We start from the raw sequence: 14147 nt of genomic DNA, 5'->3' as shown, positions 1-14147 counted from the left end.
AGCTGTTGTTCCTCCTGAGTTTAAAGGATCTAGAGCAACGTCTACTTCTTTTTCCGCTGCTACAAGCCTGGAAATATGGTCCCTGAGCTGATGAGTCATGGAATCTGCTGCCTCCAAAAAAAGAGGAAGAGTGCAGAATGTCAGAATCCTACTATTTGTCCTAGATTACTGTCAAAGGCCCCCAAATAGTAATATTTGAAAGGAAGGAGTTACATGCCCCACTGGCACACAAATGGTCTCCATTGCCCAGTTGAGGTCAAAATACAACTTTTTTGAGCTCTGTGTGTGTGTGTGTGTGTGTGTGTGTGTGTGTGTGTGTAACAATTAGGCCCTAGGGCCTAATTCTAAAAAGCCAAAGCCAAAAATGCAACCCCCCTCACCCAACTAGAGCCTAATTCTAAAAAGCCAAAGTCAAAAATCTAACTCCCTCACCCAACCCACCTCACCCCCGGAAGTTCAGAAAGGAGAGTATGGAGCCTGGCATGGTGGCTCACACCTGTATTTCCAGCTACTCAGGAGGCTGAGATCTGAGGGTTTTGTGATTCAAAGCCAGCCTGATCAGGAAAGGCCGTGAGACTCTTATCTCCAATAAACCACTCAGAAAACCGGAAGTGGTGCTAAGGCTCAAGTGGTAGAGCACTTGCCTTGAGCTGAAGAGCTGAGGGATAGTGCCCAGGCCCAGAGTTCAAGCCCCACAACTGACAAAAATTAAAAATAAAGTAAAGGAGAGTACGGGAAGATAGCTTTCTGAATATCAGACTTCAGGCTGGGTGCATGGCTCAAATGGTAGAGTACATGTTAGCAGACACAAGGCTCTGAGTTTAAACCCCCAGTACCACAAAAGAAAAAAAAGTAAGATCCCAGAGAAAATATCTCCAGGGACCGACAGCAAGTAGGCATGAAATCCACCAAGGCTGGGGCAGTAGCTCAGTGGTAGAGAGCGTGCCTCGCCTACTTGAAGCCCTGAGTTCAGTCCCCAGCACGATACATACAAACACTTGCACACACAAAGAATAACAAGAAAATGAAACTTGAAGATGTGGATCAGAGATGCATACAGGAAAGTCCCACTTGGATTCTGGAGCCCAATCTTCTTTTGCTCCCCTTTTAGTAATGGCCTAGTGTCCTGCCTGTGCCCAGGCTGGATTTTGTGGAGAATCTGCTTAGAGCAATGCATGAGATGCTCCACTCCTACCTGCAAATCTCCACGTGCCCTGCGGACCCCTACTGATGGCCAGCTGTGTGAATCGGTCTGGAAGTAGCTGCCTCTTTCCTCCTCCCACTCGCTGCCATCTTCTGTATCACGTTCAAGTGATACAGAAGCTGTTCAAGTGCTTAGACAGTTGTTGAAGAGCAGGCACTTGGCTGGCCAGTGAGGATGGCTGAAGAAATCCCACAGAACTGACCCATCAGAGGAGCTGCTGCAGCCACCTCAGCCTGGAAGGGAACAGAACCAGAAGCCACCCCTGCAATGAGGGCATTCATGCCACGTTCACTGCAGGATCAGAAAGCCACCATTGCCACATCTGCAACAGAGCTATGTTCTCATCAGATCTGCTCCTGAAAAAAATGCAGAGACTAGCGCCATCTCATGATATCCCCCAAAGGCAGGGCAGTGCCACAGGGACATTCTATGTGTTCACTGAAGCACTCCATCACTCAGCCACATCCCCAACACTTGCTTTTGGGGAATAAGGTCTCACTGTATAGACCAGGCTGGCTTGGAACTCATGATCCTACACACCCTGCTCCTCTCAGTGTTTATGAATATGCTTACAGTAAAGCACAGCAGGGGCAGCCAGAAATCTGGCCTCTTCCTCACTTTTACCTTCCCTGTTTTGCACAAATGGATCTGGTTGTCAAAGGTCATATTGCATTAGGAACTTGGACTGCAAGGGAGTCTGGGAAATGTAGTTTTTCTGCTGCTTAGCCTCGGTGCAGCAAGACTCTCGTAGGAAGGAGAGTGGAATGAGATCACCTGTGGCAACCGGCTCATCCAGCCTCTCTGGAACAGCGGCTGCCCTATGACCTTGTTGCCTCTTACCTGGATCCTTGCAACCTCCTCAGAAGCAGGTCTCTCTGCTCTTAGTTTTTCCCCCTCTTCAATCTATGCACCATGTTGGACTTTCAAACACACACCCTCAATCATGTCACTTCATGCTCAGAATCTTGTCATCCATAAGAATAAGGTCCATTCTCTTTTCAAAGCTCTTAATCGTCCCCACTCACCTTACCCAGCTGTCAATTCTGTCATATCCCTCACCCTCAAGCTTCATTCACACCTTGCTAACTACACTCTAACCCCACCCCACCCTCACCTGCCATTCACATGCTTCTGGGGCTGGAAGGTCCTGCTACTGCTTGTTTTCTTATTTTAAATGATCTGTCCAAATGTTACCACATCAGCTGGGCGAGATGGTGCCCATCTGTAATCCCAGGATTCAGGAGACAGAGACAGGAGGATCTAGAATTTGAGTCCAGCCAGTGCTGGTGGCTCATGCCTGTAATCCTAGCTACTCAGGAGGCTGAAATCTGAGGATTGAGATTCAAAGCCATCCCAGGCAGGAAAGCCCATGAGACTCTTATCTCCAATTAACCACCAGAAAACTGGAAGTGGCACTGTGGCTCAAGCGGTAGAGAGTTCACCTAGGAGCTGAAGAGTTGAGGGACAGCGTGCAGGCCCAGAGTTCAAACCCCACAACAGACCAAATTTGAGGCCAGGCTGCACTACATCAGAAACAAAGACTAAAATCCCCAAAATAAAGGAGATCGTCTCTAAGACATTTGCCTCATTTCTCCCCCTTTCCTAGAATTAATGGATTCTCCTGGTATTTCGTATCTCTCCATTGTCCCTTTCCTCTGTATGATATGCAGTTACAGACAGTCTATCTCTTCAACATGAAGGAATCTCTTCATCTGCATATCCTCAGTGTGTGGCACTTGATGGAAGAAATGGGGATGGAAGCATGGCTCAGGTGGTAGAGTGCTAGCCAGTGACAGAAAGTGTCATTACCAAGTTCAAGTTCCAGTCTCAGACCAAAGAAAGAAGGAGGAGGAGGGAGAGGAGAAAAAATGAATTGTCCTGGGTATCTGAGACACTAGGTCGCACAGGCCTAGTTTTGCTCTTCAGCTTCTAGACATGCAAAGATTTCTTCCACCTCACAAAGCAAGCTCTCTTTGACCCCTGGCTGTTACCCTACAGTGAGAGAGTCTTCATTTCATGACTGGTGTTTGAGGCCACTGCTGGTCAGTGAATTGCTCAGTATCAGCATTCCACAGAAAACACCCTTACCACCACCTCCTCCTAGAAAAATGGCAGTTTCAACCTTACCAGTCTTCTCTACTTAGAATACCCTTGTATCTACATTCATCTATCTATCCAACAGTCCATGTATCACCAGGGTAAGGACAGTAGTTAATATAGTATGAGGGCTGGGAAGGTGGCTCAGTGGTAGAGTGCTTGCCTTGCATGCTCGAGGCCCTGGGTTCGATTCCTCAGCACCACATAAGAAAAAAGCCAGAAGTGGCACTGTGGCTCAAGTGGTAGAGCGCTAGCCTTGAGCTGAAGAGCTGAGGGACAGCGCCCAGGCCCAGAGTTCAGGCCCCACGACCGGACCCCCCCCAAAAAAAAACACAGTATGAAGTGTGTGTGGTGGTATACACCTGTAATCCCAGCAACCAGCAGGTGAGGCAGGCAGTTTTCAAGTTTCAGGTCAGCTAGGCTGCATAATAAGAGCCTATCTTTAAACTAAAACAGGAAGCAAAAGAAAAAGAACTTGCCAGAAAGCCCAACTCTGACCCCTGACCCTACCCCCTGTAAACAGTGACCAATCAGAACCTTCACACTCCTCCTCACATCCATCTCATCAGGAAGATTGTATGTCTTCTAACCCAGGTATTGGAAATAGTAGGAGGCTAGATCATCTAAGTGCTTACTGTTTTATTCACCATCTTCCACCCATTCTTAAATCCCACAGGTATTTATCAGCCATCCACTATGAGTCAGACTCTGTGTATCATACTGAAGACAGAAACATAAATGAAGCCAGGTATGGGGAGGCACCCCTGTAATCCCAGCTACTTGGGAGACAGAGACAGGAGAATAGGGAATTTGAGTCCAGCCTGGGAAACATAGCAAGACTCTGTCCCAGAATAAAATTTCAAGGGTTCAGGGATGTGTAGTGGTAAAGTGCTTGCCTCACGTGCTTGAGATTCTAAGTTCAAAAAGTTTAAATGAATAAGTGAGTGAACAGAGACAAGGTTCCTATCTTCAAGGAACTCATATTTTATGGAGACAGGAAAACAATCATCCAATGACCCCACAGTGTATAAAAGCCCAGGATGGAGTGGGGAAGGGAAGGGGGATCGGTCTTAACACATTTTCACTTCGTCTCAAAGGGTATGTTGTGGGGAGGATAGTGGCTGAGCAGAGAGACTTGGAGGTTGGCAAACCTCATCTGGTGAGCTAAAATCACCAAGAAACTGAAGGAGTGGTTATGGAGTTCTTTATGACAAGATGGCAGTGATGGAGTTAGATGTAGATACAAGGGTATTCTGAGTGGAGAAACAATCGAAACTTATGAGAGAATCCTAACAGTACTTACCTGTGTTTTTCTTTTTAAGGTCAGGCCATTGGTCATACCTGCAATTAATTCTTTCCTGTAAAATACTCATTCCCTATGGTAGATTTCAAATTTAAAAGCTTTATATTTTAAGCACACTCGTATTCACGCTCCATAACCCTAAACCTCAAACTATACCTGAGCTAGAGTCTATCTCTCTTGATACACAAGTCTACCGATACCATTCAAATTAAACACATTCAGTTGTTTCTTCCACAGGCAGGTAATTATTGTCTACCCAGGTGCCACTATGAGAATAGACACATATATGTCTCTGATACAACCACAGACATGGAATGTTCTGGAAGGATCACAGGCCTTGGCTCCCATCTGCTCTGTCCCTGAGTCCCTTCCTCTGTAACAGCAGCATCACAACACGACACTCTGTGAGGATTACCTCGGTAATCTGTGAAAACTATCTCCCAGTGTCTGGTAAATCCTCTGGGAAGCACTTAATAAATATTAGCCATTTTAGGTCGGCGATTTTTTTCTTCCTGTAAAGTCGTTGCTGAATGATTGAGCTCCTCGTGTGAGGCTGTTTTCTACTATAAAACAGAGATCTGGAGATGTGGTAGGGAAAGATGTCTTAAAGGGATACGAAGGCATTAATGGCATCTGTTGCCATAACAAAAACTATATCTTGGTCTTGAGTGGGCCTTTAAGGGCCTATAATTTACATGAGTGCTTCCTCCCTCTCAGCGGGGCAGGGGACTCCTTGTGTTGAAGGCCTTTCTCAAAATGAAGGATTTGGTTCTGAGATTAATGTTCACAGGGAACCCCTGCTATATTTAATTCCCTTTTCTGTGAACTCAGGACATTTTTAAGATTCAGTTAGAGGGCCTCCTCCTGTGTGGCCAAGGACGCTGCCAGTCCAGGCTCCTTCTAATAGATTTCTAAATGGCCCTGCTTACCTTTGGGCACTGGCTGAGCTCCGGGATTGGCCTCTGGATTTAATCCTTTGGACCAGAGTGCCCAGTAATAACAGATCTTGCATGTGCACATATGAGACCCAGTGGAGACGCAATATAAATGTGGAAGATGAAAAGACTTGTGTAGAAAATGTTCTGTGGGTGTGGTCGCCAGCTGGGAGGAGAGCTGGGGGGAATGTGGGGAAGCTACATGCTCTGGATTAAAGTAAGATTCCATTTGAAGAACTTTTTATTTTTGTCAGTTGTGGGGCTTGAATGTGAGGCCTGGGCACAGTCCCTGAGCTCTTTTGCTCAAGGCTAGCGCTGTACCACTCTGAGCCACAGCCCCACTTCCAGTTTTCTGGTGATTAATTGGCGATAAGAGTCTCATGATTTTCCTCCAGGGGCTGGCTTTGAACTGTGATCCTCAGATCTCTGCCTCCTGAGTAGCTCGGATTATAGGTGTGAGCCATGGGTGCCCAGCTTTGAAGAACTTTTGTTGGGGAGGCGGGGGGAGGGGGGGGGGGAGGGAGGAGGAATCTCTGTAGAAAGCTTGAAGTCCAGGTAGTTTCTCCCCTACCCTTCGACTTGTCTTAAAGTTGAGAGCTTACCATGCAGGTCAGTGCTCTGCCCCCTCACAGTGCATGTCTTCCACAAGGCCCTTTGTGGCCCTACATGCCTTTAGGATGATACGTATCCAGAGTCATGCTCCAGAGGCTGAAAAGTAATCCTTCCTAGCTACTCAGGAGGCTGAGATCTGAGGATCACTGTTTGAAGCCAGCCCAAGCAGCAAAGTCCATGAGACTCTTATCTCCAACTAATCACCAAAAAGCTAGAAGTAGAGTGCTGGCTCAAGTTGTAGAGCACCAGCCTTGAGTAAAACAAGCTAAGGGAGGGCTGGGAAGGTGGCTCAGTGGTAGAGTGCTTGCTTTGCATGCATGAAGCCCTGGGTTGGATTCCTCAGCACCACATAAGTTGAAAAAGCCAGAAGTGGCGCTATGGCTCAAGTGGTAGAGCGCTAGCCTTGAGCTGAAGAGCTGAGGGACAGCGCCCAGGCCCAGAGTTCAAGCCCCATGACTGACAAAAACAAAAAAAAAAATGAAAAACAAGCTAAGGGGCAGCAGTCCAGGCCCCACGTTTAAGCCCCAGGACCAGCACAAACAGGCAAAAGGAACACAATAAAATAAAGGCAGAAGAGCAGGCTGTAGGCAATACTTAGAGAAAGTAATGGGCTCAGGACTATGCTGTGGCCTGGACCACCTCAAGGGCATGTTCCCTGGCTGTAGCTCCTGCTTGCAGTGAGCCCCACTCATCCACACTCTAGGTGAGGCCTAGGTAAGCCACTGAGCTGCGCCCAACTTTTGTGTGTGCTGGTGCTTGAAGTCATGGCCTCTTTCTCTCTCTCCCTTAGCTTTTTCCTATCAAGGCTAGTGCTCTACCACCTGAGCCACAGCTCTACTTCCAGCTTTTTTGGTGGTTAATTGGAGATAAAAGTCTCATGGACTTTTCTACCCAGTCTGGCTTCAAACTTCATTTCTCAGATCTTAGCCTCTTGAGTACCCAGGATTACAGGTGTGACCATGTAGCCCAGTCTGCCTTCCTACTCATGAACCATCTGCCTCTGCCTTCTCAGTAACGGGACTGCAGGTATATAGCACTGTGCTTGGCTCTATCCCAAGCTTTTCTACACATATTCTTTCACCCCTGGCTATTACTCCCCAAGCTTTGGACAGAGCTTTCCTACTGAAAAGCCTGTTCTCAGGAAAATCTCTGAGCCTGAGCACTTTCCCTGTTAACCCCTGGAGCTCAGAGGGTCTTCAGACCAGAATGTAGCTACTTCTGGGAAAGAACAGAAAAATTCAGGCTAAAGTGAGGTGGTGTTTTTGTGTTGACTTAAGGTCATGAAGCCCTCGCTCCTATCCAGCAGTGCCCCCTGGGACCCTGTGAGAATCTGGGAATTTCCCACCTTCCCCTACTCTCAGCCTTTCCCTTCTTGTGTGGACAAGGAAAGAATCTCCAATTCAGAAAACGGTGAATTGCCCTGGGTTAAGTTTTGCTACACAGGAAGAAGAAAAGGTCAATGGGATAGAAAAGATTGCAGAATCTTTGACTGGTCTTAAGGATCAACTTTATTCCCAAAGGTGGTAAAAATGTCACATTCAGGTTCAGCTAGACCTGGAATCAAATAGAACTAGTCCACCAGCACCACTTAGGGGAAGAAGCTCCTCAGGCTAGGTGATCCAAGCACTTTCATCATCAGAGTGAGTATAAACCAGCACTTGGGAATCTGAGGCAGGAGAATCTTGAATACAAAGCCAGCTTGGGCTCCAGAATACCAGCACCCAAATCAGTATTAGTACACCAAAACAGAGGCTAGAGACCTGGCTGGTGTGAGGCTCTGGTTCAACCTCCAGTACCCTTCCCCTTCCCTCCCCGCCCCCTCCAAAAGTTAAAATGGCTCACAGGATTAATCTGTAGGCATCATATTAGGCCTTACAGGAGAAGGTGTTCTGTAAAGTCCAAAGGAACTCATTAACAGGAATTATTCTTTATTTTCATAGTAAGCTAAATTGAAGGTAGAGGGTGGAAATACTCATCTCAGTCTAGCTCTGTGTGTGTGTGTGTGTGTGTGTGTGTGTGTGTGTGTGCGTGTGTGTGTGTGTGTAGGTCATGGGACTTGAACTCAGGGCCTGGACACTGTCCCTGATCCACTTGAGCTACAGTTCCACTTCCGATGTGTTGGTGGTTAATTGGAGATAAGAGTCTCAAATACTTTCTTGTTCAGGCTGGCTTTGAACTGAGATCCTGAGATCTCAGCCTCCTAAGTAGTTAGGATTACAGGTGTGAGCCACCAGTGCCCATCTCCACTTGATTTTTTTTTTTTTTTTTTTTGGGTCCGGTCGTGGGGCCTGAACTCTGGGCCTGGGCACTATTCCTCAGCTCCTCAGCTCAAGGCTAGCGCTCTACCACCTGAGCCACAGGGCCACTTCTGGCTTTTTTCTTTTTGCTCATGTGGTGCTGAGGAATCGAACCCAGGGCCTCAGGCATGCAAGGCAAGCGCTCTACCACTGAGCCACCTTCCCAGCCCTCCACTTGATTTTTAATATTTATGCTTTTCAAAACTTTTGCCCCTATTTCACACAGGCTGGAGGTGGGACTGCTTATTCTTTGTCTAGCCCCGACTTCTCACTGATCAGATAAAGGACTTTCAGGGCTGTACAGAAGGCTCAACACCTAAATCCTCATTAGAATTAAGTACCCTCAGAAGGCTGATCGCTGGGTCCTGAAGGAACTTCGTGGAATGGAGAGCAAATTGGTCTTCATGTTGTTTGCCACTCTTGGAACTTCAGTGAGACAAAGATCAGTTGTATACCCCTTTCCAAAGACTTTATTTTCCACTGTGCTTACGACTGTCTACAAGGAATGTCAACCGCAAAACTCCTGTCCTTAGAACCTTCCCGAAACCAGGACACTCGTCTCAGAACTAGTGAGTGGCCAGTGCTGGATCCAGAATCCACTTCTAACAGACACCACCTTTTCAGAAGGAAAAGGCCACAATATACATAAAAATGAACAATAATAGCACCTACCACACCACACACTGTATGCCAGGCGCCTTTCTAAGCGCTTCATGTGTGTTAATTGACAATTAACACAATTAACACAATTTAACGACAACAACAAACTATTTTAGGAGCATTTTCCCACCAAAGTGGCCCACTAAGAAACAGCCTTTTCTTCTTCTTTTTGGCAGTTGCATGACAAGGCGATCCGAAATCACAACTGCAGTTCAGGTTCCTGGTGGCGGGGCTTGCTTCCTCTTCTCGTTTGTTTAGTCTCAATCGGTGCCTGCCGATGGGCCTGGCCCCCGGCAGGGGCTCCTTCACTGTTGTATAAACAGGTGAGGCTCGGTGGGGGGGACGCGGGTGGCAGGGACGTGGCAGAGTTCTGCGGGGTCCGGGGTGGGGTCGGAGTTCGAGGCAACTCCCAGGAGATCGGGCAAGGTTAAGACAGGGCCGGGGCCGTAGTTGCTACAGGCACGGGATTTTTGTTATTGTGGTGGTGGTGGTGGTTCTTTCTAGAAAGCAGCTGTAACACCAGGTCAGGGCGCATTCAAATGAACCACATGGAGCCAGCGAGCGGCGCCCAGGCCCCGGGCCCTGCTGTGAAGGCCCCGCCAAAGGTCAGGGCTTGGTCCGCGTGACGCGCCTTCCTGCGCCCGGCCGAGCCACGCCGGGCCCCAGGTAAGATCCTCCCCGGCTCGGGGCCCGCCGAGGGGGCGCCCGCCGGCCGGCCCAGCCCGCCTGCCCAGCCCCAGCGGCTTCTTCACCAGTGCGCGGGGCGGGGAGGGAGAGGGGAGGTGGGGGAGACGCAGCGGCCCGCGATCGGTTCCACGCGGGGTCCGGAGTCCCCGATCGTGGTTCAGCCTGGGCGGCCCCGAGCTGCCCGCGGGGGAGCCGGAAGCCGGGCGCCCCCGACGGCCCCAGGTGGTGGCAGGTGCCACTTCTGGGGTCCGCCGTAGCCCTCGGAAGTGCGTGTGGTTTGTGTGTGTGTGTGTTGTGTTTGATCCGGGGGTGGCGTGGAAGATGGGGGGGGGTCCATCTGATGAAGTCCCCACCGCTTCGTATCGAGGTCGGGGTGGCTTCTTCCTTTAAAAACGAGGTGTTTTTACATTGAACGTACCCCTGTGCACCTCCAGCTAAGGTATCTGCGCTCCTCAAACAACAGGAATGCTGCACTGGCCTTGGGCCAGCGGAGGCTCAGCGAGCAGGATACGATTTCAGTGCAGATTTACGGGAAGCGGCCGGTGCTGGGAGTAGAAATCTGGTTTGGTGAGTTTAAGAGGGAAGGGAGTCGGCGGAGACAGCCTCGCTCCTGTGAGTGAGGCGCACGGCCCGGGCTGGGGGTGGGCCGGGAGGCGGGCGGGAGCGGGCGGCGGAGAGCCGCGGAGAGCCGGGCAGAGCCGGGCAGAGCCGCGAGCGCAGCCACCGCGCGCCGGCCCCGGAGCGCAGCCACCGCGCGCCGCGCACCACGCACGCCGCCGCCGCTCTCCGGCCCTGCCCGGGGTGTGGACCCTCCTCACCGGGAATCGAACCCCCCCCCCTCGGGATACCTTCCACCCCCCACTCCCACCCCCAAACTCTGGAGAGCCGCCCTCGGGTTCCCGATCGCCCGCCCGGCTTTGGAATGTGCAGCCCGGGACCGTGAGGAGCCGGGGTCTGGGGAGTTGGTCTTTTCGTGGAGGGGTGGCGGCGGCGGGGGGGAAAGTTTCCTCTCCGCGGGGGCTCGAAGGGGCTTTTGTTTGTTTGTGTAAAGAAATTTGTGATCAACTGGAATTCCCAGATCCTGGGAAGTTAAAAAGAAAGAAATCGGGGGAGTGTGGGGCAGTGCTTCAAGTAGCAGCTCGGTGTGGCCCCGATTTGGGGTTTTACATGAAACGGAGGGCGCCGGGAAGATGTGCTAATGACTCCCTAGCCGGGCGAGTCGCTGCGGGGCTGCGGACGCTCTGGATTTCCCAAGTGGGCGACTCCAAGTGTTCACCCAAGGTAAGGTGGCTCGCGGCGCCTCCGCCAGCGCCGGCCCGGGGCCGGGGTGGACTTCTTTCCTCGCTCTCGGTCTTTCTCCTCGCTCGGTAGTAGTCCGTGCTCCCTTCCTTCGACCGCCTTCCTCCATGGAGTGGGAAGTAAAGGGTTTCTAGACAAGGGTTTGCAAAGCGTCAGCTTTTGGAAAAGCAGATCATCACACAGCCAGCCGGCCGCATGGTGTTTCCTGTGGTGGTGAGTCTTCTTTCCAGAAAGAAACAGATGTTTTTCACCCTTGAAACAAAAACAAAAACCAACCAACCATGCTCGGGCCGCCCAGGGGCACAGGTGACTGTTTTGTGTTGTTTTTCCCCCTTCTTTCTCGACTTTGCGAGATTGTTGGGGACCTGGGGTGTCTTATTGAAGTGTTGGAGTCCAAGCGGGTGGCCTTCCTGGGGTGATTTACTCCGAAAGGAAAGCCACCCCCAGGCCAGGCCTCCTTGGTCCAAGCGGAAAAACTCCCCGTCTTTGGAAAGGGTTGGCCCAGGGATTGTGACAGCTGATGAGCATATAAGAGGTTAGTTAAAAGTAATGGAAATGGAAAATTGCAACGAAATGACTCACTTTTAATTCGGTAAAAGCTCAACGACTCTTGGTGTCTGTTCGGAGGCATCTGGAGATACAGCTTCTTTCTAGGGCTTATCTTAGTGTGGAAAGATAGGATCCTTAAGGTACTTGACAGGTCATTTTCAAATTAAAAGTCAAGTTTTTTTTTTTTTTTGTAGTCTTCTAATATCTCACTTGGTTTTATTTAGAAGGAATCTAGACTAAAACTATATCCCCGAGCCAGGCGTGGTGGTGCCTACTTACAGGAGGATCTTGAGTTCAAGACTAGTCTGGATTACATCGCAAGATTGTGTTGGTCTAAAACAATAACAACAAAAACCTGAAACAAAAATGTATTATTTAAAAGTACTGATGTGAACCAGGTATGGTGGTCATGCTTGTAATCCTCACTTGTAGTCCTCAGTGACAGAGGCCGGGGGTTTGGACAGGTTGAGGCCAGTCTAAGCTGCAGAGATGCGGTCTCCCCAAAAAAATGACTAAGTCCCAAGGTTTGGAATCGCACACATTTTTTCACAGAAGGATAAGCAAAGAGTCACAGGAAAGGGTCATTGCAGTGTTGAGCACTAAATAAACAAGCAAATAAATAAAAGGTTGCCAATTAGACCCAGAGCATTTGGTAGTTATAGGTGCCGACTGTAAAAGGTGAAAGGTTGTGAGCAAAGTGCCCAATCAAGAGAATAATAGCACGTGTGGGAGTTGGTGTTGCTTGTAATTTCAGTAACACTCATTGTCAGATAGATGCCGTGGTGTGTTGGAGGAGAAAAAAACGCAACTCAGCCTGAGAGGGCAGCTGTAGGAGGAAAGGTGAAGATATCTTGGATTTGGTTTTTTTTCTTCTGTGTCCACCTTACCCATTACCTGATTCTGATAAGCGCACAGTAGGTTTCTTTGAGTCATAGCTTGCTGTATCCTAGGAGAACGGGAAATCAGAAATTGCACGTGTTTGACTTTGAGGTTCACTTTGAGTACTTGTCAAATGAAGACATAAATGGACAATAGCAAAGCCCCTAACGCAGCTCTGCCATCCCTCCACCAGACTAGTGAAGATGGAGAGAGTTGTTTTTTTTTTTGTCGGCTGTGGGGTTTGAACTCTGGGCCTGAGCGCTGCCCTCAGCTCTTCAGCTCAAGGTGAGTGCTCTACTGATTGAGCCACAGCGCCACTTCCAGTTTTCTAGTGGTTTATTGGAGATAAGAGTCTCACTGACTTTCCTGCTCGGGCTGGCTTTGAACTGTGATCCTCTGATCCTAGTCTCCTGTGTAGCTAGGATTACAGGCATGAGCCACCGGCGCCCGGCTTTGGAGAGAGTTTTTAACCCTATTCCTCTACTGAGATTTGAACTGAGGGCATCAGGCATGCTAGGTTTCTGACTTTTTTTGGAGTCATATCTCCAGCCTATCTATCTATGAATGACTGGGTCCCCCATGTTGTTCAAACAGTTGTTGGTACTGAGGTAAAATAGGAAGCTACTTGTTTGGGGACATATGCATATGTGTGTGTGTGTGTGTGTGTGTGTGTGTGTGTGTGTGTGTGTGTGTGTATGTGTGTGTGTAGGTATGGACTATACATTGTTTAAGATCCCTCAATTTTTTATTCCTCATATGATAGGACATTCACATTCTTCATTTAGTAGTAATCAAACCTATTTTACATAATTTTTTTTGGGGGGGGGTCAGTCGTGGGGCTTGAACTCTGGGCCTGGGCGCTGTCCCTGAGCTCTTTTGCTCAAGGCTAGCGCTCCATCATTTTGAGCCACAGTGCTACTTCTGGTTTTCTGGTGGTTAATTGGAGATGAGAGTCTCACATATTTTTCTGCCCGGGCTGGCTTTGAACCATGATTCTTAGATCTCAGCCTCTTGAGTAGCTAGGGTTTTAGGCTGGAGCCACCAGTGCCCAACTAATTAATTTGCTTTCTAAATTTTACTCTTATCTCTTTCCCCCACCAGGGATTGTTGGTGGGGGTGGGAGTGGGGCAAATCTAGCCCATAGCCTCATGCATGATAGTGAAGCATTTCACTACTGAGCTGCATCCCCAATACCCAAAGCTACTCTTAAACTCAAGATTAAAAGTAAATCTTCAGGGTTTTGGATTTAGCTCCGTGGAAGAGCATTTGCCTGGCAATTGCAAGGCCCTGAGTTTAGTCCTCAGCTAAATAAATAAATACAAAAACAAAAAATAAATTGTGCCAGGAGGCCACATATCTCACACCTGTAATCCTCACTACTCAGGACACTGAGATCTGAGGATCTTAGTTCAAAGCCAGCTTGGGTGGGAAAATCCTTAAGATTTTTTTTTTTGTGGGGTGGGGGGGGGGCTGGGGTTGTTTGTTTATTTGCCAGTCGTGGAGCTTGAAGTCAGGGGCCTGGGCTCAGTCCTTGAGCCTCCTCTCTTTGCTCAGGGCTAGAGGCTCTACCACTTGAGCCACAATGCCACTTCCAGCCTTTTCTGTGTATGTGGTACTGAGGAATG

At 49.1% G+C, this 14147-nt stretch overlaps 1 protein-coding gene across 4 annotated transcripts in view; it reads left to right on the top strand.

Moving 5' to 3' along the window:
* Window positions 1-9586: 9586 nt before the first annotated feature.
* Rbm47 (RNA binding motif protein 47) overlaps window positions 9587-14147 on the top strand; it is a 134459-nt gene continuing 129898 nt past the window's right edge. For 2 of the 4 annotated variants that reach the window (XM_042678035.1, XM_042678033.1), the window contains exons 1-2: window positions 9587-9774; window positions 10230-10362. The gene's annotated coding sequence lies outside the window, so the exon portion shown is untranslated. Of the gene's footprint in view, window positions 9775-10229; window positions 10363-10870; window positions 11077-14147 lie in introns of those variants that run through there. The other 2 variants (XM_042678037.1, XM_042678031.1) reach the window with 2 other exon arrangements.

Source organism: Dipodomys spectabilis, unplaced genomic scaffold (genome assembly GCF_019054845.1).
Source record: "Dipodomys spectabilis isolate Male_0828 unplaced genomic scaffold, ASM1905484v1 ptg000043l, whole genome shotgun sequence".
In the NCBI taxonomy this organism is placed as follows: Eukaryota; Metazoa; Chordata; class Mammalia; order Rodentia; family Heteromyidae; genus Dipodomys; species Dipodomys spectabilis.
This window is presented reverse-complemented; position numbering and strand designations above follow the sequence as displayed.